Source organism: Triturus cristatus, chromosome 9, assembly GCF_964204655.1.
Source record: "Triturus cristatus chromosome 9, aTriCri1.1, whole genome shotgun sequence".
Lineage (NCBI taxonomy): Eukaryota > Metazoa > Chordata > Amphibia > Caudata > Salamandridae > Triturus > Triturus cristatus.
In genome coordinates, this window is record NC_140592.1 from 212,687,549 (window position 1) to 212,713,590 (window position 26,042).

The 26,042-nt window shown below is 45.9% G+C and overlaps 1 protein-coding gene and 1 pseudogene across 2 annotated transcripts in view; one reads left to right on the plus strand and one right to left on the minus strand.

Moving 5' to 3' along the window:
• Nucleotides 1–26,042, plus strand: part of FAM3D (FAM3 metabolism regulating signaling molecule D) — a 517,653-nt gene that overhangs the window by 465,762 nt on the left and 25,849 nt on the right. The gene's annotated exons all lie outside the window — the stretch shown is intronic.
• LOC146797627 (cilia- and flagella-associated protein 20 pseudogene) lies at nt 541–1,114 on the minus strand (annotated as a pseudogene).

The window sequence follows — 26,042 nt, forward strand, 5'->3', positions numbered from 1 at the left end:
ATGGGGAAAACGCGTTTTGGGACCCCCCTATTTTTCTCGTCCTCCGCTTGACGAATCACCACAAAGCTTTCAGGGTAGGAGTGAAGCGGAGCTGGCTAAAAGTTTGGAAAAGTTCGCGAAGATTCGTCAACCGGCACCAGACTTATTGGGAATAGAATGTTGCGGATTTCCTATGGAAAATAGGTCCTAACTATAACTATCTACTGGCGACCGCCAGTAGATAATATATATATATATATATATTCGGGATGTGGCTCTGAGGGACCCCCCTTTTTTCTCGTCCCCCGCTTGACGAATCACCACAAAGCTTTCAGGGTAGGAGCGAAGCGGAGCTGGCCAAAAGTTTGGAAAAGTTCGAGAAGATTCGTCAACCGGCGCCAGACTTGTTGGGAATAGAATGTTGCAGGATTTCCTATGGAAAATAGGTCCTAACTATAACTATCTACTGGCGACCGCCAGTAGATAATATATATATATATATATATATATATATATATTCGGGATGTGGCTCTGAGGTCCGAAACGGGTGCTATCATCCTCTCATTGCTTTGCCGTGTTCAGCCCCTGGAGGTAAATCTTGAATTCTGCAGGGATTACATCCTCTGAGTACGGGCGATTTGAGAAATACACCCTTGTGTAAGTTGGCTTGGACCTGTACACACAGCTGCTCTATGTAGTTGAAGCCATACGCTTGTCAGGTAAAGTCGAACAGGTTGAACTGAATTTGGTTCTAGCCATCATCCAGCCACATTGGCATTGTGCAGATGAACGGTTTTACTAGTGTTGTGCTCTGGTAGTTACTTGCATGGAATCTCCGGCGCACATTCTTATTATCCAAGACCTGCACCTCAAACATAAAGTATTTCTTGAGGTTCTTGATGATCATCATGAGGAAGGGGAGTTTAATGCCCAAGGTCTTCTTTGGATCAGCCAGACATGTGATATACGTGGTACTAACATTGGTTCCCTTCACTTCCAGCACCAGAGATTGCATGTCATTGCCTGTAATCCTTTTTATGTGTCCATTTCTGAACTTCTTGAAGATCTGCAGCGTCTTGCTGCTGATGCTGTAGAGGATGGAGAAGAAGCCACTCTGGAAGGTGTTCTCAAACATGGTGCCGGCTGTGGGCCGGGTGGGTCTCTTGGGCTGGCTCGCGCTGGTCTCTCCTGCTCCCTGGATGTGCCTGCCGTAGCGTGTGCTGGCTCTCACTCTGTGTATTCCATTTCCATTATTCTACACACGGATAACATCTTCCATCATTGTGGTCATCTGCAAGGAAACATTGGGAGAAGATGTCAAAGTGGATGGGAACTATTGGGAATGAGGATCCCAAGCATTTTCTGTTTTGCGAAAACAGTTCCTGTACTTATTTTTAAATGGCATCCTTTCTTGAATAGATAAATGCTAACATTGAGTTGAGGGAAAAGAGTGGAGACGAAAGGCTCGCGTCAACTCCAGGGATGAACTATTAAAGAAGAGACAAATCATTTCACGCGGCCTGTTTCCCTACAAAGAATGGTATATGTGTGATACAGTTAAACTGGCAAAACTAAAGGCTGAGGAGTGTTTGAATGACTTTAATTGATGCGGCCATTTGAAGCTTCTCCCTCACAAGGAAGAAATCACATAAGGAAGAATAAATCTTTTTGATGTACTATTTATTAAAGACTAGATCATTGTTATCCTCATTTCAATTGTGACCCCTCCAACCAGCCCTGGTTTATTAGCTAACATCATTTTACATTCAGTGACACATAGTTTGCTTTTAACATTTGTAGGAAATGGGTTTTTTGACTTTTTGACTGAGGGGGTGAAGATCCTTCTCAAGCAACAACCTAAATCCCTGTCAAAGTGAGCCATCAACGTCACTAAATTAACCTATGTTTAACCCTCTGGTAGCTGAGCACACAGGCATTCAGGCTTAACTTAAGGTGGATGTTTAAGGTATTTAATCAGAACTTCAACAGTGATAATGTGGAAATATAACACAAGAAAAATCCCATAACTATTTAGAACAATGGAGAAAACTGTAATGAATAGAATGACACCAACACAAATTATTAATCCAATAAGAAGAACATGAGTTATGATTTATTATAATTTTTTAGTGAATACTGGCACCTAAATGATGAAAGTGCCAACCACGGACATCTATTCACATGAGAATGGGACAAAGTCAAAAGCTTTAGCCAACCTTGTTGAGGTGGGGTTCAGGTATATAAAGTGAATTGGCCCATTCTCATTTTTCCTTCACCCTTTAAAGAATTTTTGAAGCAAAATGTCAACTGCGGTGTTCGAGGCAAAGGTGTCTTCGTCAGGGAGCTGCTGGATGAACTCTAGTGGAATGAAGCGGCTGGCTGTAACAGATGAGGTCTCCATGAGACATACAAGCCAGTGGAACCCCATCTCCCAGGACCCAATTAGAGCAGTGTCCCGGGACCCCACCACCAGGGGGACTGCTATCCCCTTCCTGGGAGAGTGTAGGAGCAGTGAATACACATTTTCCCTGCTTGCTCTTTCCCCAGCAGGTAACACAACTTTGTTCCCACCCAGCAGAAGAACAGAGAAAAGCTGCTCCTGCCCGGGTGGGAGCAAAGGAATGGAGTTGGCTCTCAACGCACCCAGGATGGGTGCTGGCTGGGGAGCTGGCAAGTGCTGCAGGGATCGCCTGGCTTCCCCATGGATCCCAACTTGAAAAAATGTTTGGTGTACCCCTGGTGGGTGGCCGAGTGCCCATGTAAATTAAAAATGATTGGCCCCATGCAGGGTTGTGGCTGGATAGCCAACAGGGGCTGCGGGGGTTTTGGGGCTTCCCCTGCGAGCCCCAACATAAAAAAATGTGGGTGCCACGGACGGGCTTCAGGACACCCACGGGAAAAGACAAGTGTCCAGCCCCCGCCAGCAACAAGAAAGGGTGCTGTCTGTGGAGCAAGTAGCAGTGAGCCCCCCACAATAACCCAAAGTGTAAATAAAGTAAATTGAGTGGAAGGAAATTCTCATTTTGAGCATCCCATAATGCCCTGTGAGGACTTTTAAATATGTTTTGCCCCTGATGGTGCCCCTTGTTAATTTTATTGAGGCCTGGAGACGCAGCACCTGCCTAGCAATATTTAAGAAAACACAGTAAGTCTCCTGGGTCATTGAATCCATGACCTCAGAGGAGCTTACCATATGTTTTTAAAGATCTCTGAGCTGGAGCTGTATGCTCTTCATCTGCAATGCTGGGACCCCTTGTGGTTGGTACTATGGCTACATTTCTTGGCCTGAAAAATGTTAGAAAAAGACTCATAGACATGAGACAAACATTTATGGCTTTAATAAATATTTTATGACAATCACTTTGATTAAGCATTGCAATGTGTAAATTTATAAAACATACATTTGATTATGTATGTATGTATGTATCGCGTATTTGTATAGCGCAAACTGTCACCCGAAGGGTATTCTGGCGCTTAGACATTTTACCAATACACGCAAAACACAGTAACAGAAGAATTTAATCTGACCTAGGGAAAAGATGTGTTTTTAGTCCCTTCCTAAAGGAGGAAAATTCCCCCAAACTTCTCAGCGACAAGGGTATAGATTTATAGAATTATAGTTATTGGAGCCTCTTTGACAATAGGCCTGCTTTATATATGTTGATGTGCTCTTCAAGTAAGCTCTGCTGGGGGTCATGGTTTGAATGGCCCAGGAGACTTACTGTGTTTTTCTATTTTGCTGGGGGGCGCTGCACTCCTTGGAGGCTCTCCACTATATTGAAAAAATAGTTGGTGGTGCCCCTGCTCCTTCATTTGGTATTCATTGTTTGTCTATTTTTTCTAAAGCTTGGTGCCCCAGTGCCCACCCAGGGCACCCACATTATAGGGTGACCAGACGTCCCGGATTTGCCCGGACAGTCACGGTTTTTCACCAGCTGTCACAGCAGATTTCAGAAATTTTGGCTTATGTCCCGGTATTAGAGGATGTTGACTGAAAATAGTGAGAGGCACTTTTTGGGTATTCTAGAGCTTAGCTAGTTAGCAACTGTTACAAGTAAGCAATTTAATTAATAGGTATGATTTTGGTTGTAGAAATTACATTTTATTTACTTTCTTAATGCATCTTCTGTGATCCTATGTTGATGACAGCTGTCATTCTGAGCCATTCCGTGGATGAAAATGTGTAGTCCTTCTATTTTTCCAAAATCTCCCGGTTTTTGGTTCTCAAGATCTGGTTACCCTACCACATTACCAAAACCATTGAGAGTAGTGGGGGGAGCCCCAAAGTCCCCGTGGCCCTGGTCAGCTTCCCAGACAACATCCATACCAAGTACTGGTGGGATCTCCTTTTTGTTTTTTATAAAGTGGGTGGCCTGATGCTCCCCCTGGGCACCCAGCACCAAATGTTATGGAGCCTGCGGGTGGAGACCCAATGCCCCTGCAGCCTGCCAACTCCCCGGTCAGCACCCATTTTGATGGTGGTAGGAGCTGGGCGAGAGTAAAGTTGTGTGTCCTGCCAAGGAGAGTGTGAACAGGGAATGCCCGCACTCTTCTGGGTATGAAGCAGCAGTGTTCTGGGGGATTTGGTTCCCAGGGCACTTCTCACATCAGGCCCCATGGGATGGGGTCCCGGGGCTGATGACCATCTTAATTTTTTTTAAAACCTGGGATGGGTTCTCTGGCCTTCCAAAAGGCTAGGGAAGGGAGCTCTATCCCCCCTCCTAGTTATAATTCAAATGGCCCTGGAGGGATGGTGTCCCCTAGGCCCGAAAAACGATTGGGGAGGGTGCTGTGCCCCCCCATGAAAAATAAATCTACAACCCTGTGTAGTTCCTACTAATCCGTAGGATCTGCGCATTTGTTACACAACATAAACCTTGGGTGAGGTGTCTAGACTGATTCCAAGCACTCCCACATGATGTGTTGACTTAGAGACCAGCCAACGTTATTCTTGTATAAAATACATGTGCTGCAATAATCAGTAGACAGAAGCAGATAAAAGTGATTACAAGCGCCAAAGAGTAAATAGCAGATATAGTCCTACCATGGTGGTAAGACAGTGTATATTTGCAGGCATATAATACAGGGTAGTAATCAGGCGTACTCTTACTATGCAATCCTTATGCTGTGTATGTCTAGAGTGTGTGCAGGTGTATAGCCAAGAAATACCCCCACAGGATGATCCAACCCTATTACCTGTTGGGACAGAATGTAGGACTCTGTCCTGGTAAAGAACTGGATACCCCCTCAAAGACATGTCAGACAGCTGCGAGGTGATGTCTCAGCATGCAGGGACCCTCAGTGTCAGCTGAAGTGCCTCCTCTGCTAATCCTCTGAGATGCTTATTATTTATATTTAAAAGCATCCTTGCGATGTACATATAGATTAGCAATGTTATAAGTAAGTAGATAGCCCTGTCACCCTGTGGATGAAGATAGAATGACATTTGTACATCGTGCGTAAAAGCCTTGTACTTGGTGTCCGAGGCATCGTGATAATGATATATGAAGCCAGATGTTTAAACAGAAGTAGTTTCAGAAAAACTAAACATTGTCACACATGACAATATGTGCAAAAGGTCACAACAGTAATGTTATTGTGCAAAAAGAGAACAATGTAAGAAAATGGGCAGCCAAGTTACTTGCGCCTAACTCGGGCACATAAAAACCCCTCTGGACCTTGAATTTAAAAGTGTACTTAAACCCACATTTTTTAATTATAATTTTCGAGGATCCATGTATTCACTACAGTTACGCCATGCCAGTTAAAAAAAAAAGCTTTGGCCCAATTGGGACCCTGAGACTCTACCCACAAGGCCTGCGGCAGGGTATTCCTACCCTGGCGTCCTATTTGTTTGGAGGGAAATTCAGGACAGGGGACTGTGCCCCTGAGTCCTGAAATGGCAGCTGCCACATCTTTGTTGATGTGGTGGCAACCAATCAGATCTTATCTTTAAATCTGTGAGCTCCATGGTATACAATGCATTTTGAAATTTTTTCTCAAAAACTACTGAACAGATTACACCAAACCACAAAAATAATGCTTTCTGGAGCAAAATGAAGCTTTCTGCTAAATTTAGTGTAATTCCGATCAGTTGTCTTTTGTGGTATAAATGTTCAAATTGGAAAAATGAATTGGGAAAACTTGTTTTAGGACCGTTTCAGTGCTCCCGCTTGTTGGATTATTCAAGGAAGAAGTTCATGTAGATGAGAGTTTTCTTTTTGGAAAGTTTCATGAATAATCATCAAACTGCTCCAAAGTTATGAGCAAAATAAAAGTACTTTCCCCCTGGAAACATTGTCCTAACTATAACTGACCAGTGTCATATATTCACACAAAAAAAACACTATTAAAGAAATGTTAAAAACCCCAAATAAAACTGTAAATTGTCAATTAACTTGTGCTCCCATCATGCACTGATTATGACCTGGCACAGTATATCATTCAGGACATGACCTCTCATTTTACATTACTCATGACACGCAAGAGTAGATAACGCTGCACGGAGAGGTAAAAGGTTAAAACAAAGGTTAAAATGAGAGAAGTGCACGTAAAACGGTATTTATTGAAATACAGGACAGCAACAGTTTGAATATTAGAATTGAAAGAAAAATCACGTTGCTTTCTTTTGAGGTATGGAACACTGTAATTGTGCACTCTGAAAGATGATGTAACTGCGTCTTTAAAAACACGTGGGCAATTAAAATTTAAAGACTTTCACCCGTGATCAAGGCTCGAGGGTGCAGAAACACGTTTGGTTCTTTTTCACCTGAGTCCATTCTTTGTGCAATTTTTAAGTGTTTGAGACAACTTGCTGCAGGTGTTGGTGTGCCTCACCTTGGAAGTTGTTCTGAATTAAATAAGTACAAAAGGGGGTGGTGATGGACGGAGCATCAGAACCAATCAAACACTCACACCCAGTCAACAGATCTGGGTTTGATCCATCACCGTTCTTTAGCCCACTCTGCCACCCCAGTTCAGACATGGCCATATGCAAATCAGTCTGAGCCTGTGCCTCATGGGAACAATCCAGCCCGAACTGCCCAGCCATGCCTTCCCTGGACCGGAAACAAGCTTCCTAGGACCGGTTTCTGGCATTTCAGCCATCTTCAGCCAGGCTTGCTTGAATCCAGTGGCAAAGTGCGCAAGGGACTCACGTCTGAGCATACCCTGCCAACTTATGGCGAACAAAGCAGTACAAAAGGGGGTGGTGATGGACGGAGCATCAGAACCAATCAAACACTCACACCCAGTCAACAGATCCCATTTTATTATACGTAGGTCACCCACTAAGGTTGGCCCTAGGTAGCCCAAGGGCAGGCTGCTGTGTAAGTAAAAGGTTTGACACGTACATTTAAGTTTTACATGTCGAAATAGTAACAAACAGCTAAATTAATTTTTCACAACAGTGAGGCCTACACCTCTCGTAGACTAGAATTTGGAATTCCTTAAAACACTTTTAAGCTGTAATTCCTGGTTAGAAAGGAGTGGCCAAATCATGTTTCATATATTTGGAAGGGTAATGATAAATAATCGTTAGTGGGGGCGTGGCTACGAAGGCAATGGCAGCAGACGTGCCTGGGTAGAGCTCCGTCTGAGGCTCCCTTCACCAGTCTTAAATCTCCGATTGCAGACATCGGCCAGGGCTCCCAATTAATCCTGCACTAACATGAACATGGATTGACACTCCGCTGAAGATCTCGGCCTATCCGGACCCCGCATGCCGCATCGGGATCCTTGGATGCGTGGGCTGCCTGGCGAGCCGCTGCTGCGCGGGTGAGGTCGACTACGCGAGCCTGCGGCTTGACTCCGCCCACAAGGCCACGAAAAATGGCGCAGCTCGTATAGAGCTAGTCCGGAGTTCATCACTGCGGCCCCCCCCCAACAACGGCTTAACCGGCAAACTCGGAGGAGCCGCAAGACCTTGCCAAGGCTGTAGCGGGACCGCCCGCATGTGCCTGTCTTCACCCAACCAGGCGGGGAATTTGGCACTATTGAGCCAAAGCGAAAGGGGCTCACCCGGGCCGGAATCGCCCTCACATCGCCTCTGTCAGATGAGGCACCACCCCATCGCAACTTCGAGTCTCCACATCCTCCTGCTGCACTAGCTGGCATATTGTTTTTGCCGGGCTCCTTCCAGAGGCGCCGGGAACTCCCATGAGCGGGGCTGTCTGCACACGCCTGGGGCTCCGCTCTGTTTGTGGGGCCGCCAGCATTGCCGCACGGGGAGGGCCCCTACAACTGCCCTAGAAGGTGACCCATGTGGCCCGCTCCGGAGGTCCCCCTGCTGGTGTCACGTGTAAGACCAGACGCTGCCTGGTAGTGAACTCAACCTATGCTCACAGCAGCAGTGGGACGTAATCGCCTTCAGTGACAAACGGGGTTCTCTCCATTACGCCATACACCAGGACCCTGTTACCACAGAGTACTGACCATGGAGGCATGGGCTAAGATCAAGCACGCCAGTCCTGGGGTGGACACCGCCAGAGATCACGACCGCAGAGGTAAACGCAGACCATCTCCCAAAGTGCAAAAGATGTCTTGTCACAACAACACCGTGATGCAACACCGTGATGCAACACGTGGCGTGGGCTCTGAAACACGGTTTGCCACATGCTCCCAGGCACACTCTGCCCTCAAGAAGACCATCTATGCCCCTGGGATGATCCCTGAAGGCGTGGCTGCTTTTGACTGGGCGGCGGCACCTTTGCCCTGGATGCATGGTCACCATCACGGTAAACCCTAGACCGAGTTATTGAGCGCTGGGACTGGGTTATAAGTGCCCCCAAGCCAGGACTGAGAAGCGGTCGCATTGCAGTGGGAGAGACCGGAAAAACCCATGTGGACCCTTTGCCAGCATTCTTGGTTGTAAAGCGCTACATGCTTGGTCCTAGTTAGCGCAAACGCAAAATAAACTGTGAAACCTGCAAGTCCAGAGACACAGCACCAGGGTCATCACACACAGTGCGCGACACTCTGTGTATATATCCTGCGTCTAATGTTGGGTGGCAACCGCGCACGGACTGGAACGGGAGGAGAACAAGCACTACCTCTCTCAACTAAATCTAAGTCGGACAAGATGGCAAAACAAGGGCTCACGGATCAAACCTCTAACAAGTTAGATGCAGTACTTGCTGCAGTGGAAAGGCTGGAAGATACCATCAATCAAACCCGCACCTCCTTGGAGACCAAAATAGATTAGGTGGCTATAGACCTCACCCTTCTACAGGCAGATCACCGGAAGCTGGTAGATCGTACCACAGTTTTGGAGACCACACTTGCCGACATCAAACCGCAGGTGACGCAAATGGATAAGCATGTGCAAAATGTATTAAATCGAGTGGAGTTCCTGGAGGAGAGGGCTGAAGATGCCGAAGGGCGTACACGACGGAATAAAGTGTGCATAGTGGGTCTACCGGAGGGAAAGGAAGGGAGGGAACCCACCACTTAAGTGGAAAACTGTCTCTGTGATCTGCTACCGGAGGGGACCCTCTCACCCCACTTTGTAATTGAACGCGCACATATAGTCCCAGCGAGACCCCCTCCTACGGGTTTGAATCAGCGGCCCATTCTCATTCGGCTCCTCAACTACAGGGACAGGGACACTATACTGCAAGAAACCAGAAAGCTACGGGACATTCAAATAGACAATCGCAAAATAATGTTTTTTCCGGACTACACTATACAAGTGCAGAGGCAGAGATTTACATTCATGGCGGTGAAGAAACGTCTCAGGCAGAGCAATTTACAATACTCCCTGTTAATTCCGGCCCACCTACGAGTGGTTGCTAACAGCAAAACACATTTTCTTTCCACATCGGAGGAGGCGGAGAATTGGATGGACACATTCAATGCCGCGGGACCTCGGGGCTCGGACACTGTGGCAAAGATGCCGGAGTTAAAGGCCCCTTTTTGCCGCCGCAGAAGAGAGCGAAGGTCAGTGAGGGGGCAAACACCATCGTCACCTACTGCGGTGCCACACTCAGAATTGGTCCTAAGCGGACAGCGAGAAGCTCTTCAGGCAGTAGCTGAAATCAGTGGCTCCTTGTTAACCAAAGATGCCTCAAACTCCAGCCATAATGACCAAACAAGCGATGATGATCGAGCTTATGGCATACAAACCTCGCAGGACTCCGGCGACCAACCGACTGTTACCCCGCAAACGGCTGATGATATAGTATGAACGCAGAAGGACACCGCCATTGGATGTAATGCTGGCAGAGGTCCCAAGGTTTGAGTGAAGTTGTGTACAGCCATTTACGATATAGTTCTACAAGATGGTCATCGATAAGAACTCAAATATGGACATGGGAACTGGGGTGTGTATGTGGTCCAGATTGGGAAGGTATGGTTTAGCTCACTTATTTTGTTGCCGACTTTTGCGCTCCTGTATGTACTTATATTTCCACGGAAAGCAGCATGTTGGTGAGGGTAGCCTCCTTTTTTTTCTATATTTAGGTCGGAGATGGGGAGCCTCTGAGACACAGTCCACACATTTTGATATTTAGCACAGCGCAGTGCGAAGCACACCCCCCCTCAACATTCTTTGACTGTTATCTTTGTTGATGGTTTGGACGACTGCTAGTTGCATTTTCGCCCTTTTGGAATTTATTAAGAGAACGATGTTGTTATTGGGTTTTTTTTAGATATAATTTCTTATATGCCAGACTATGAAGCGCGGAATGCTGCAAATCAACCGGCTGGGCGAGTTGTTAACTGCTGGGTTTATTGCACCAAGTGTGTTTATCAAGCGGACATGTGTACATCTAATGTCAGTAGATTGCAAACACTATGGTTTCACTTAAGATCAGCACATGGAATGTGAGAGGCATGCACACACCATCACAAAGATATCAGATATATTCGTATCTTAAGCGACACCAAATACAAATAGCTCTCCTCCAAGAGACACATCTAGCTAAAGCTGAAATTGTACACCTACATTGCCACTGGCGTGGCCAATTATATGCAACAGGGTATTTGGCATTTGCACGAGGAGCACGAATATGGGTTCGGCCAGGGGTTCCATTTAAAATCCCGGATTCGTTGGTAGACACAGAAGACCGGTATGTAGTAGTTAGAGGCACACTAGATGGGAGGCAGATTGTCATTGCATCGCTTTATGCCCCCAACACATAGCAGGCTGCTTTCCTAGACACTCTATCGCACGTGCTGGCGCCATGGCATGACATTCCCATGTTTTTGGGGGGAGATTACAATAGTGTACTAGACATCTCTCTGGACCGCTCCTTTCTGCCCCTCCCAGGCACGAGTACTCACATCGCTATGAAGGCGTTGAATAGCTGGGCAATGCAATGGTACTTGAGGGATATAAGGAGGCATCGCAACCCCCATAATAAAGTATACTCCTACTACTCAGGAGCTCATGGGTTACATGTGCGACTAGACCGATACATGCTTTCAGAGGAGCTGCTTCCACATATCTCCGCGGTATATTATTTGGGTAGGACGCACTCGGATCATAACCCGCACGTGTTAGAGGTAGAATGGGAATGCACCAGGCTGCTGATTCTCACCTGGCGGTTGCAACCTGATGTCCGATTAGATGCGCCATTTCGTAATCTACAACGCGGATACAGCCACAATGCCACAAGTAGAATGGGATGCATTTAAGGTAGTGGTCAGAGGTGATTGCCTATGCGCGCAGGTGGGTATGTGAAGACAACTGGAGGTTGAACTAACAGACCTTGAAAATAAACTGCTTCCGAGAGAGGGTGAGGCGGTGAGGGGCTCCACAATACCATTGGCGCAGGATAGAGAGGAACATTCCCAACTACTAGAGCGACTCCGCCATTTAAATTATGCAGCGCACTCAGCGCGGACTCACCATATGGGGGACAAACCGGGTAAATTACTGTCATGGCTGATACGGCAAGATGCTGTGACCACACCTTTGACATCTTTAAGCACCGTGCGAGGAGTCACTGTACATGCGCAGAGAGGCATACATAGCGCTTTTGTAGAACACTATACCGAAATTTATAAATCTCACTTGCAAACTACAGTCGCAGACATACAGGCCTTTCTTACCAATTTTACACTACCACAACTAGCGCCACGCCAACAAGAGGAATTGAATGATCCTATTCTACCGGAGGAAATCAGAGTAAACATTTTCTCCCTCTCGAATGGTAAATCTCCAGGTCCAGATGGGTTGCCGGTAAAATTTTATAAAGCTTACTCGGACATATTAATACCGGAGCTACTACGGGTATACAAAGAAGCAACAGAAGATTCAGCACTCACACCCACGCAAAACGAAGCACTGTTGATCTCCCTCTTGAAACCAGGCAGGAATCCTGAATCCCTAGGCTCCCATCGCCAGCTGGCACTACTCAACACTGATTATAAAATATTTACTTCCATATTAGCCAAACGTAGAGCCCCATTGGTCAAAACTCTGATACACCAAGATCAAAACAGATCCGTCCCAACTAGGAGTACCTCTTTAAACATACGTAGGCTGTTCAGAATTCACAATTTTGCATTAGAACGCTGCCCACGCTCTGGCTATCTGGTGCTGGATCTGGAAAAAGCTTTCGATTCTTTGGAATGGCCCTATCTTGCAGCAGTATTGAGCAAATACAAGTTGGGAGATGGGTATTTGCAAATGGTACAGTTACTATATAAGTCCCCTACGGTACGAGTCCGCACGGGAAAGCTAATCTCTGACATTATACGTGTGAGACGAAGAACCAGGCAAGGGTGCCCACTATCCCCATTGCTCTTCTCTCTCGCCATGGAACCATTAGCAGTCCTGCTTCGGGAGAATGGCACAGACTGGGGCATTCCCCTGGGAGATGGGCTACACGCGGTTTCCCTATACGCGGATGATCTGCTTTTATATGTGAAAGACCTGCATAATATTCCCCCAGCTATATCGGAACTTTTTCGAACTTTTGAAACGATGTCGGGACTCCGGGTGAACTGGTCTAAATTGGGTGTCTACTCTTTCAATAATAATGTGGCAGAGGTAGACATAATCATCAATGAGACTGCCCTCGCCTGGTACCCGACCACATTCAGATACATAGGCATCTACATATATAGTTCCCCAACGGATATATTGGATAGCAACCTGGTGTGAGCCATCTCTTCTGTTAAGGCACAGATACAGTTCTGGAAGACCCTCCCATTAAACGTAATGAGTCGCATCACGTTAGTCAAAATGATAATACTACCGAGATTGTTGTACTATTTTGCAAATCTTCCAGTATATGTTCCAGTCAGATTGTTTAGAGAACTGGAGGGCCTGATCCGAGGCTTGATCTGGAATAAGGGCAGGCCCAGAATAGCATTACAGAAATTGCATGCGCCACCAGAACAAGGTGGTTTGGCAGTTCCGAACATGGAACTCTATTACCTAGCAGCCAGCTACAATGGGTCCCAAAATGGATGAGTGGCAAAAACCTGGAGGACACGACAACCGTGTCGCCTCCATGGACACAGACCCAATTATATAGTGTATTTCACCCGCTTGCAAAGTTTTCCCGCCCGCCTCAGATGCATATTGAGCTAGCTCATAGATGTTACCGGAGGAGTCTACAACTCACCAGAGACACAGTCCCTTACGCCCCGACATTGCCACTTACCGGAACCCCCAGAGGCAGAGACGCTGTGACAGAAATAGAGCTGGTGCCCTGGGGTGAGCCAGGCGTGGAAACACTAGGAGACCTGTATGTTGAAGGCACACTTTCACCCGTTGAAACCTTGGCAGCAGATAGTGGCATGCCTGTGGGCCAATTTCTCCTGCACATGGCTATAATGCGGACATTGACGCTAGCATGGGGAGAGCTGACAACTGAGCCTCCAACACATCTGCTGATACAGTATTTGCATGTTATGGGGGAGGGATCGCATGTGATCCACTGGTTAGTACAAGCTTTACTCATACACGTATTAAAACCATTAACGAGTCTTTGTGCACAATGGGCTGAAGATAGAGGCCAACTCTGGACTGTTAAAGAATGGGGACACATATTAGCCAGCGCTACATACATACCGCGTAACTCCAGGTTAAAAACTATACAAACGTACATATTGCACAGAGCGTACCTCTCACCAGATAAAATAAACAAATATTTCGATATCAATACCTCTAGTTGCCCGCGATGTCGGCTCAATGGCGCTGACTTCCTGCATATGTTGTGGTCTTGTCCCTTACTCCTGACATACTGGCACACGATAACAGAGACACTCGCAAAGTGTACCAGCTCCCAGGTGCCCAACACAAGGGAGGTCTGTATCCTGGGGTTTTATGTTTGCACCAAAGACAATAGGGTGAGCTCTAGATTCCACAACCTGGGTCTAATAACTTCAAAAAGGCTAATTACCAAACGATGGAAACATAAGGATCCTCCTGCGATGGCTAGCTGGTTGAAATCCCTAGAGGTATGGGCACAGGCAGAAAGCACCGTTCTCCACAGGGAAGAAATGGCAGGGCTGCGCAAGTATCCAATAGCACAATCCTGGGATAACATCCTCAAAGCACTTATACATCCTAATGCTGTAATGCATACACCTCCTCCGCAGCAGGCAGGAGATAATGCTGGAGATAACGCCCAGTGAGTACACCACATTGCAGGTGTTGTTGAAGCATGGAGCATCTGTCGAGATGAGACCTGAACTTGCGTGACTGAGAAACGTTCCATGAAAGCAAACTTTGTTATACATCACCCTGACATCCATTTAGCCATAAACAAAACATGAAGCGCGGCTTGAACTGCCTACCAACAATTCGGCTTAGCTACAACATACATTAGACCACACCTTTTGCACTGTTTTCACTACTGGCATTATATTTGATTTCTCTTCTTTTTCTTTTAGTTGTAGTTTTCACACTAAAATAATAATATCTATCACCTCCAAAGATGTACATGAATATTGCTTATGTGCCATTATTCTTGGTGTTCTGGCACGTGATATATATGCAGAGAGTAATGGTAAACACTTAGGTGAATTTGAAGACTTCAAACAGTTGGCAGGAATATGCACTCATGGTATGCAAACACTGTTATGTCAATAGAGGTAACAGTACACACATGTAAAGTGTTAGAAGGGCACCCTCCGGGAGCCCGATGGTGTCGGGCTGACCACCCCGAGGGCCACCGTTCCGTAGGCGAGTAGCCGAGCGCCGCTGAGAAGGCTCCTGGGCGAGGTCCTTCTCCTATGATCGTATCAGCCAAGCAACCCCACCACCACAAAGGGACACAACCAGGGTATCAATTCTCATATGTCTTTATCGGTAACCAAGGCAGATTTCTGTGGTAATATTTACAGGTGGATCGAGGGACCCAAAAGAGTCTCAAAGTCTTGTAGGGATGGGGTAGCGGGACAGTCTCAGTATTAGCCTGGTACTGGAACACCCTGCGCCTAGCTCTCAATCCTCGAGCCGGGGGGGGTTCCGGGAGCCGGGACGTCGTCCGCAGGGCTCGGGGGATTGCTGCGGTGAGGTCGAGCCGCGACGAGGTCAGCAGGGCTCCGATGGTTTACTCCTGCGAGGTCGAGCCGCGACGAGGTCAGCAGGGCTCCGATGGCTTACTTCTGCGAGGTCGAGCCGCGACGAGGTCAGCAGGGCTCCGATGTTCCGTGAGGGTCTTCTTCTCAGCAAGGGGGGAGCCGCGACGCAGTCAGCAGGGCTCAGAGTTCCAAGTTCCAAGTAATGAGTCTTTCTCCGTAGGGTCAGCCGCGATCCGATCAGCAGGGCTCTCGACTCCAGGATACAACTGCCGTCCTGGTTTGAAGCTGCCCCAGATATAGGTCTGGAACCCTTTGATGTCCGGACCCTTGCGCCTGGGGGGCGGAGGGGCCGGGATGGGAGAGGCCAGACACCCAGCGGGAGAGGCGCCAGCGCCCAGGAAGGCCGGGGGGCGATCGAAACCAGGCGTTGGGGGACGGTTGGGGGTCTGAAGTATTCTCCAGGTCCAAAGAATGGATAAGACAGGTATAAAGTTGTAGTCAATCAATCAATCAATCAATCATGGAACTTATATCGCGCACTACTCACCCGTAAGGGTCTCAAGGCGCTTGGGGAAGGGGGTCTGCTACTGCTCGAACAGCCAGGTCTTGAGCTGTTTCCTGAAGGCCAGGTGGTCCTGGGTCATCCGCAGGTGGACGGGAAGGGAGTTCCAAGTCTTAGCTGCCAGGTAGGAGAATGACCTTCCTCCAGCGGTGGCTCTCTGGATGCGAGGGACGACGGCGAGGGCGAGGTTAGCGGAACGTAGCCGGCGGGTGGGCGTGTAGAAGGTGAGGCGGCTGTTGAGGTACCCTGGGCCTAGGTCGTGGAGGGACTTGTGTGCGTGGGTGAGGAGTCTGAACGTGATCCTCTTGTTGACAGGGAGCCAGTGCAGGTCTCTCAGGTGGCACGAGATGTGGCTGCGACGGGGGACGTCCAGGATGAGTCGGGCGGAGGCGTTCTGGATACGCTGAAGTCTTTTCTGAAGCTTGGCTGTAGTACCGGCGTAGAGGGTGTTTCCGTAGTCTAGTCTGCTGGTGACGAGAGCGTGGGTGACCGTCTTCCTGGTCTCGGTCGGGATCCATCGGAAGATCTTTCGGAGCAAGCGGAGGTTGTGGAAGCAAGCTGAGGAGACGGCGTTGACTTGTCTGGTCATCGATAGGGAGGAATCCAGTATGACGCCCAAGTTGCGTGCGTGGTCCGTCGGTTCAGGTGCGGTGCCTAGTGCCGGGGGCCACCAGGAGTCGTCCCATGCGGAGGGTGATGGTCCCAGAATGAGGACTTCTGTCTTGTCCGTGTTCAGTTTCAGGCGGCTGATGTTCATCCATTCAGCGACGTCTGTCATCCCTTCGTGCAGGCTGGCTTTGGCGGTGTCGGGGTCTCTGGAGAGGGAGAGAATCAGCTGGGTGTCATCGGCGTAGGAAATGATGTTGAGGTTGTGTTGGCGTGCGATGGCAGCGAGGGGTTTCATGTAGATGTTGAAGAGAGTAGGGCTGAGCGACGATCCTTGCGGGACGCCGCAGATGACTTCGGTGGCCTCGGAGCGGAACGGAGGGAGGCGTACTCTCTGTGTTCTGCCGGAGAGGTATGAGATGATCCATTCCAGAGCCTTCCCTTGGATGCCGGTGTCGTTGAGGCGTTGGACTAGTGTGCGGTGGCAGACAGTGTCAAATGCTGCGGAGAGGTCTAGGAGGATGAGTGCCGCTGTTTCGCCGTTGTCGAGCAGGGCTCGGATGTCGTCGGTGGCTGCGATGAGGGCTGTCTCGGTGCTGTGGTTGGCTCTGAATCCGGACTGTGATGGGTCGAGGGATCCGTTCGTCTCGAGGAAGGCTGCCAGTTGCTTGTTGACGACCTTCTCGATGACTTTGGCCGGGAAAGGAAGGAGCGAGATGGGGCGGTAGTTCTGGTAGTGAGTTTAATCCAAGAAAGAAGATCCCATCCATCAGCCAGCATAACATCAAACAACTGACTTCACAGAACATTCCTATTTACAACAATCTATGACCTCAGAGATTCCAATGTGTGACATGGTCATGTTACATGTTACTTAGCAACATCTCAGTGTAGAATGCCACACATCTCCCTTCCTCATAAGAGAACATACAAGCACATTGAATAAATACACATTGAATTAATACAAAGTCCAAAAGAACTAAACATGAAGCTAAATCTCAACACAACTTAACCTATGTACCAAACCCATCATTACCCTTTCTAAAATAAAAATTGCAAAATTATCTCAAACAAAATCAGCAAGATAACTTGGTTTCTTAACCATCCTTGAAGACTTTCTTTGAGAGTTCAACTCCTTTTCCTCCACATCCTTAGCAGAAACTGACTCCTTATTTAAGTTCTGCATATTATTACACACAACAACTCTATTTAGATTCCAAATCCTATGGTCTTGCGTTTGGATGGCATTATTAAATGTTTTAATTACTTTGATGGGCTTCATGAATTTTGACATAGAGCTCCCCAACAACCCAGGGCATCTAATCCTGACCCAATCACCAATATCTACTTTAGTTTTCTTTACTGCATGTTTCACATCAAAATATGCCTTTCTAGATTTAGCCTTCTCATCTTCTAATTTTAGCATGCATTCACCATCACACACACACTCCTTGCCTTTAGCAAGTTCATACTTGTTAACCCAATAAGGTTCTACACTAGTGTTGGGTACTCTACCCCGAAACAACAGAAAAGGAGACTTCCCTGTTGTTGCATGGGGAGCCAATCTGTACTCTTCAACCTTTTCCAAAACCTGTTTTTTCCACTCTAACTCCACACCTTTAGCCAATACAATAGTTTCCTTAATAACCTTATTAAATCTTTCCACCATCCCATTGGCTTCAGGATGGTAGAGGGCAGAGGTCTTGTGAATAATACCTCTAGCATTTAAAAATTGTTCCATTTCTTTCGAAACCAGTTGGACTCCATTGTCCGACAATATTGATTTTGGGAAACCTTCTCTAGCAAATAAGAGTTTCAAGCACTCTATCACCTTAGAAGTATTAATCATTGATAGAAAGAAAATCTCAGGCCACCTAGAGAACATGTCAATAACCACCAAAATGTAAATCTGTGATCCTTTCTCATGAATAGGACCCACAATGTCCAAAGCAATTTCCTGCCACGGACCATTAGGGCGTTTCCTCAAGACCATAAGTTGCACATGAACACATTTATTTTTATCACTTACTGCGCAAGTAACACAATCCCTAATAATTCTCTCTATCATGTTGTCCATTCCAGGCCACCAATATGACATGCGAAGTCTTTCTTTACTTTTCGACAACCCTGAATGCGCCACATGCACTAGATCAATTAATTATTTTCTAAGGCTAGCCGGAGGAACCAATCTTGTTCCCCTAAATAGCAAGTTATTATCAACCGATAATTCATTACGTACTGTCCAAAAGGATCTTGTGCCTTCAGACCCCTCTCTACTAGACATCCACCCTTTCTTTAACAAAGATGTCACTTCACTCAATGTCACGTCATCTTTCAACTCCCTCAACCACCTTTCCTCTGAAATAATACTATGATCCACTGCACACACTATTTCATCCTCCTCATCATCGTCAGAACAACAGTCCTCACGCACACTACTCTTTGGAACTAGACGTGAAAGAACATCAGCAATTCCATTCTCAATACCAGGAATATATTTTATATTAAAATTATATTCCTGTAAGCCAATAATCCATTTAGTTATCCTTCCAGAAATGAGGTCTAACCCCTTTTTACTGAATATTTCAATCAAGGGTTTATGATCTGTATGGACTTCAAAATCAACGCCCCACAAAAATTTCTTTAACTTCTTGACAGCCCAAGCAACAGCTAGGGCTTCCCTTTCCACCACTGAATATCATGTCTCAGGATCTCTAAGACTCCTTGACAAAAACATTATTGTGCGCATGCCATCGGTCCCATGTTGTTTCAGAACTGCTCCAAGACCTTTTTCACTCGCATCAGTCACCAAGATGGATTTACCTGCAGGATTAAAACTTTTTAAAGAAGGAGCTTGACTAAGCTTCTTTTTAATGGCTATAAATTCATTCTCACACATCTCAGACCATAAAAATTCTTCTTCACCTTTCCTCAATAATCGCCTCATGTTCACCGTTGCCACAGCAAAGTCCATAACAAATTTTGCATAATATTCTATCATGCCTAGAAATTTCATCAATTCGGTTTTGTCAGAAGGAGAACACATCCTCGTAATAGTCTCAATCAACTCAGATTTAGGTTTTACTCCTTCCCCAGAAATACTATGACCCAGGTAATTGATGTTGTCAGATCTAAACTTGCACTTTTCCACCTTAACCGTAAGGTTATATTTGCACAAATTCCCCAAAACGGATTTCAACCTCAAGTCATGTTCCATCTCATCTTTTGCAAACACCAAGATATCGTCCTGGTATACACATACCCCTGGTAAATCTTTTAACACCCTCTCCATCACCCTCTGAAACACTAAAGAGGCTGACACCAATCCAAAAGGCATTCTTCTAAACCTATACGTTCCAAAGGGTGTGACAAAAGATGTGTAGTCCCGTGATGATTCATCTAGCTCTATCTGGTGATATGCAGAAGTGAGATCTATGGTGCTAAAAACTTTAGCACCATCAAGTAAGGTCAACAATTCAGTTATGTTTGGCAATGGATACCTATCCACCACCACAGCTTTGTTAAGTTGTCTTAAATCAATGCGTAAACGAAGATTGCCATTAGGTTTGCGTGCTGCCACAACTGGAGCCAACCATTCTGATCCCTCTACTTCCTCAATTATACCACAACTGCTTAACTTTTGTATTTCCTTCTTCATGTCTTCCTTAACTGATAATGGCACACTTCTCACCTTACAACACACGGGAATCGCATCACCTTTCAGCTGAATTTTATGTTGGTACCCCTTTAAACAGCCTAAAGTCTCCTTAAATACATTTGGATACTCCCTCCTTAAATTTTGAACATACTCCTCATTGGCGTACCTATCCACTGATTGAATCCTATCCTTTAGCTGTATACACGGATTAGCGTTAGGATCTAAAAACACCCCTAAATCGCCTTGGTGAATCCAGCTAATTATACTATCACCCCGCTTTGACACATAAATTTTTCCCGATGCCATCCTGTCTTTATATTCAATCAATCCCACAAAGTATCCATGAAGTTTTATTGGCTCTCCTCCATACGCCAAAGGAATGATATCGGGTTTCATCAAACTGATCTTTCCTTTGAGCTTTGAGTTATAGAACTCATTAGACACAATGGTAATCTTTGCCCCAGAGTCAAATAGTACTCTCGTTTTTTCTCCATCTACTACAATTTCATCATGAGGACAAGATTTAGTATTGCCTTTACTATCAACCTGTATTACTATCTGCCCAAACACATGATCCTCCGACTGTTCCAACTCCCTTTGGTATATCTCAACTTCTTTTACCTTAGGTTTATATTTTGTTTTGCATAACTCCGTGAAATGCCCTTTTAATTTACATTTGGAACATGTTTGATTGAGCGCCGGACATTTCTTGTCATTGGCAAGGTGTCCCGCTTTGCCACATCTGTAGCATTTTCTTTCAGACCACCCCTTTTCAGGATTACTTTTTACTTCGTTTTTGGGATCTTTAGTCTCTACTTTCACAGATTCAACTTTAGACCCTTTTTCAGCGTCCCTCTTAATAACAGCAACACATTTTAACGAATGTTCAATTCGTTTGGCAATTGTTAACACCTCATCCAGCGTCGGTTCATCCTTCAACCACAATTCCTCTCTAATCTTTTCAATAGTGCACCCAAACATAAATTGATCCCTAATGCGTTCATCAGTCAGATTGTCAAATTTGCATGATGACGCTAATTTTCTTAGTTGGGTTATGTAATCCTCAATAGTTTCCTCAGTTGCTTGCATCCTCTTTGAAAATTGATATCTTTCTAGAATCGTGCTAACTTTAGGAAGATAATGTTTATCAAGTTTCTTAATACATATTTCGTAATCATTCAATCTCCCCGCCTCTGACTCTGGAAGCTCTGGCAAGTGATCATATACATCCTGACCTTCAGAACCTAAACAATGCAGAAGCAGAGATGACTTCCTTTCTGCGCTCAAAGATGGTCCGCACACTCTGGCGTACCTCTCAAAAACCACCTTCCATTTTTTCCACTTAATGGGAGGTGACCCAGGACACGACAAAAAGAATGGAGCAGCAGTAACATTCTGCATGTTTGAGGTAACTTGACTTCAACCGATATAAATAACAGAGAGTTAACTACCTAGCTCCGAAGTTATACAGACAAAAGGCTTATTTACTGTGATACAGTAAGTAGTATTAATCTTTTTGTATCATTTTTTTAACACTGTATACCAAATACAATTTTAATTAAACTGTTGAATTTTCCCACATGCTATTCATAATAAAACAACTATTACAGGACACTTCCCCAGATAAAACTTCCTTCGCTTGCTTTAAAACGAAAGTAGCACATCCATGCGTGCTGCTCGTACACTTCCCTTGATGAAACTTCGTTCGCCTCCTTTGAAATGAAATTAGCACATCCACGCGTGCTGTTCGAAGCTTGTAAATAAAGTTTGTACAGTTGCTAGGATACAGTCACCAAGGAGGCTACCACACACGCGCAAACAGTAGCGTGGTGCATGATGATATTACTGTTGCTAGGATACAGTCACCAAGATGGCTACCACGCACGCGCAAACAGTAGCGTGGTGCGTGATGACATCCTCCAGTGCGTTCAAGAGACTGCTGACGCTGCAAGAGGCTGAGGATAATGGACGACGAAGAAGCAGAACATGGAACGAACCGGACAGAAGAAAATCCAAGTTCCAGGTAAGAAGGTGTCACGTCACCTAGGATCCCGGTGTTTACTTATGAAATTTCAAATGTTCACACATGCCGGGGAACGACCACGATGTAGTTTCAAGTATCCCTACATGCCATGGAACCAGCACGACATTGATGAAATATATATATTCTCATACCACTCTCCGATGCACCACAAAAAGAACAGGAACAGTCTGCGCATGTATCAATACACATACGTTACCGCATTACATGAACACCAATTCCTCGCGTATGTCCAAGATGCAATTACGCGATGAAGGGAATCAGTATAGATGTTCCGACATTGCTCGCAGCTTCTGACAATGCTCGCAGCTTACAGAGATGTAACGACGATCCAAACACCACTTGAGAGTTTCTTTTAACACCCTCAGAGTACTGTGTTAAGTTGAATGACCTTCCAATGTGATGAATCAGATATTAATACGTGGCAGAGAGTTTCTTCAAACGCGAGACAGTTCCTTAAGGCATTAAATGCAGCCAAATAGTTGTTGAGATCTTCTCTTTCTTTCACTCTTCATTACTCCTGTGCCGACTACGCCAGTGAAGTATTCTCCAGGTCCAAAGAATGGATAAGACAGGTATAAAGTTGTAGTGAGTTTAATCCAAGAAAGAAGATCCCATCCATCAGCCAGCATAACATCAAACAACTGACTTCACAGAACATTCCTATTTACAACAATCTATGACCTCAGAGATTCCAATGTGTGACATGGTCATGTTACATGTTACTTAGCAACATCTCAGTGTAGAATGCCACAGGGTCCCATCGAAACTCCCCTCCTCCGGGATCGGTGGAGTGGCCACTTGGTGCCCCCTGGCCAGATCTTGGTGCCGCGATGTCGGGGCTTTGCTGGGGCCGAGGCCGGGGCGAGCCGTGTCGCGTAGGCTGGTGCGGATAGCAAAGTACAATCCGGAGGGACCCCGAAGGGTGGGGGCTGCCCCCGTCGGGTCGGGTAGGAGGGTTCGGGACCACGCCACGAGGCCGGGTCCAACATAAAGGAAGACTGGGATATTTTATACATACATAAAAGTACGCATGCTACAATTATTTATATAGTATATATTGCTGTGTTTATATGATGGAAAAGCCGATTTAACATATACAGGATCATAACAGCAACTCTTTTGCTATATGTAATACATGTACAACTGTATGTTTAAGTGCATAGAAATAACTAATAAAATATATATATTTTTTAAAATGATAAATAATCGTTAGTGTTAAAGTTGGATTTCACATTACTATTACAGAAATGCCACTTTTAGAAAGTGGACATTCATCTGCTCTTAGTTTTGCTCTGTGTGCCTGCAGCCTGACTCAAATATACGTCTGGGCTACGTGACAGCTACACTTTTTGCATTCCTTCTAGACAGCCACAAGCACAGGAAGGGTGGATGTGACAGAGGACTCATCTGCATTCATCTGTATTCTGTTTGACTTCCTGGGCATGAAAGGAGAGTGGGAGCTAACACTTACAGCTGAATAGGCAGTGTCCTGTGTCAAACACAAAGTTCTGATTACACCCCCTCCCAGATAGCCTGGCAGACATGTCTGGGATGAAAGTGGGCCTAAGCACTTCAAAGAGCTGCTTTGAAGTCACCCCCCCCCCACTTCAAAGGCACATTGGGGTATAAGTACCGGGAAGCTGACCCTACCAAACAGCACACTACTAGACTTGGGTAGAACTTTGCTGGAGTAAAGACTTTTGTGCTTTAAGGATTGCCAATTTACCTGGACTGACTCTTCTGAGGAACTGCTTCTTTGCTTCATTGAGCTACCCTGCTGCCTGTGATCTCTGCCCTGTTGATGACAAGGACTGTGAGTCCTACCTTTGCCTGGGATGCCCCCTCCAGTATTGGTCCTAAGAAGTATGTTCTGCTGCTGTTTTGCTACAAAACCTGTGCATCACCCCCTCTGCTCCAGGCAGAACCGACGCTTCGACCTTCGACACAGACACAGAGGCTGTTCAATGACAGTGGTTCTACAGCCTGTGTAGCCCGATGACGATGCTCTGCACGGCTCGAGGACAACTCATTAACTGCATCCCAATAGAGCTCGATGACGACGCATGGAAAAGATCTTTGCAGCGTGCCCTTAGCGTTGACGCTTTGCTCCATCCAAGGTACTTTTTAGTGGGACCTGCATGAATCTCGTAGCCGGCCTGCTCTTCATCGCAGTCGGCCTGAACTTTGGATTTACCCCAGTCCCTTGTGACTTCAAGTAACCTTTTAGCACTATTGACTTCAAAGCACTGTTTTTTGCATTAAATCTAAAAACAATTTGTATCTTAACGTCTACTGATTGGATTTTTGTTGCTTTGGCCTTGTTCTACTCACATAAATATTCTCTATCTTTCTAAGGCTAAGGTGTGGAGTCTTTTGTGTTGTTTCCATTGTGTTACAGTATGTGTGTGTGTTGCACAAATACTTTACACATTGCCTCTTAAATTAAGTCTGCCTGCTCTGTGCCAAGGTACCAGAGGGTGAGGACAGGTTCATTTAAAGTGTGTATCTAGCTTATCCTGACTAGGACTATGGTCCCTACTTGTGCAGGGGGCAAACCTTGGCCAACTAGAGACCCAATTTCTAACAGTGTGTGACATATGGAGTTTTCCACATTTATTGCTGCCTAGTGCTTTTAGAAAAATCTAAGGTGTATGCACCATATTTCAGTCGCATTTATTACAACAACCAAGCCGTAATATCCTAGTTGAAAGCAGAACAGAGCTCATAGACCCTAATTTCGAGTGGTCTGTAAACAAGGTACTGCAATATCGCACCTATTATTACTGACGCCACATGCCATTGTTAAATATTTTGAGGGCCATTATCAAATGAACATGAGGAATGTGGAATAACTAGGTGAAATTTGTGTTACCACACTAATTCAACATGAAATTCTCTAATTATGTTCCACCTGTTTTAACCTGGTGGGTTTGTCCTTGCTATCACCAGATGCTTGATATTCATATGAGGTACCCTAACTTTTTTAGAGATCACAGAAAACTGGTAGGAGATAAGTAGAGAGGAAGATTCAGCTCTTCATATCTGCTGGTGGCCAGGTGTGCACAACAGCAATTATCTTTAGCAATTGCAGCTATCCTTGCCAATTGTGGACAGTTGATCCATCACAGCAGTTGCAGCCTCCAGGCCCGGTCTTTAGCTGGTGAATTTCTTTGACAGTTGTAGCCTTCCAGGCTGATCAGGACCTCTGAATTGGCAGTGATTCAGTGTCTCTTGGGCATAAAGCAGTAGCAGTACTAGCCTTCGGGAGCACGGCAGGGTGCTGGAAGACACAATGCTGCTTCTCACTTAGGTTGGTGCAGCTCACAGCAGTACCTGCTTAGAGAGAACGAAAGACTCCACACAATGTGTCGCTCCTGGTTTCATTCCTACTGGCAGTCGGCTTCTTCCTCATGCCAGGACTACAGTGGGCTTCTCCTCCTAAATAGTGTCTCCTCCTGCAGGGCCAGACACTCTCCTTCCATCTTCTAGTTGCTGAACAAACCCTCAGCTCCTACAGCAAGAAGTACAAACTTCAGGAGATGTCCCTTCATCTCTTTGAGATTGGCTGCCATGCACACAACCAGCATGGTCACACTGTGGTCCTTCGAGTGCACTGCATAGCACTTCCTTCCTTTTGCAAGAACTTAGAACTGGAAAAATGAGGGGTGGTTTGCATTCCCACTGTTAAACTGATTTTCCAGATAAGTAATGTG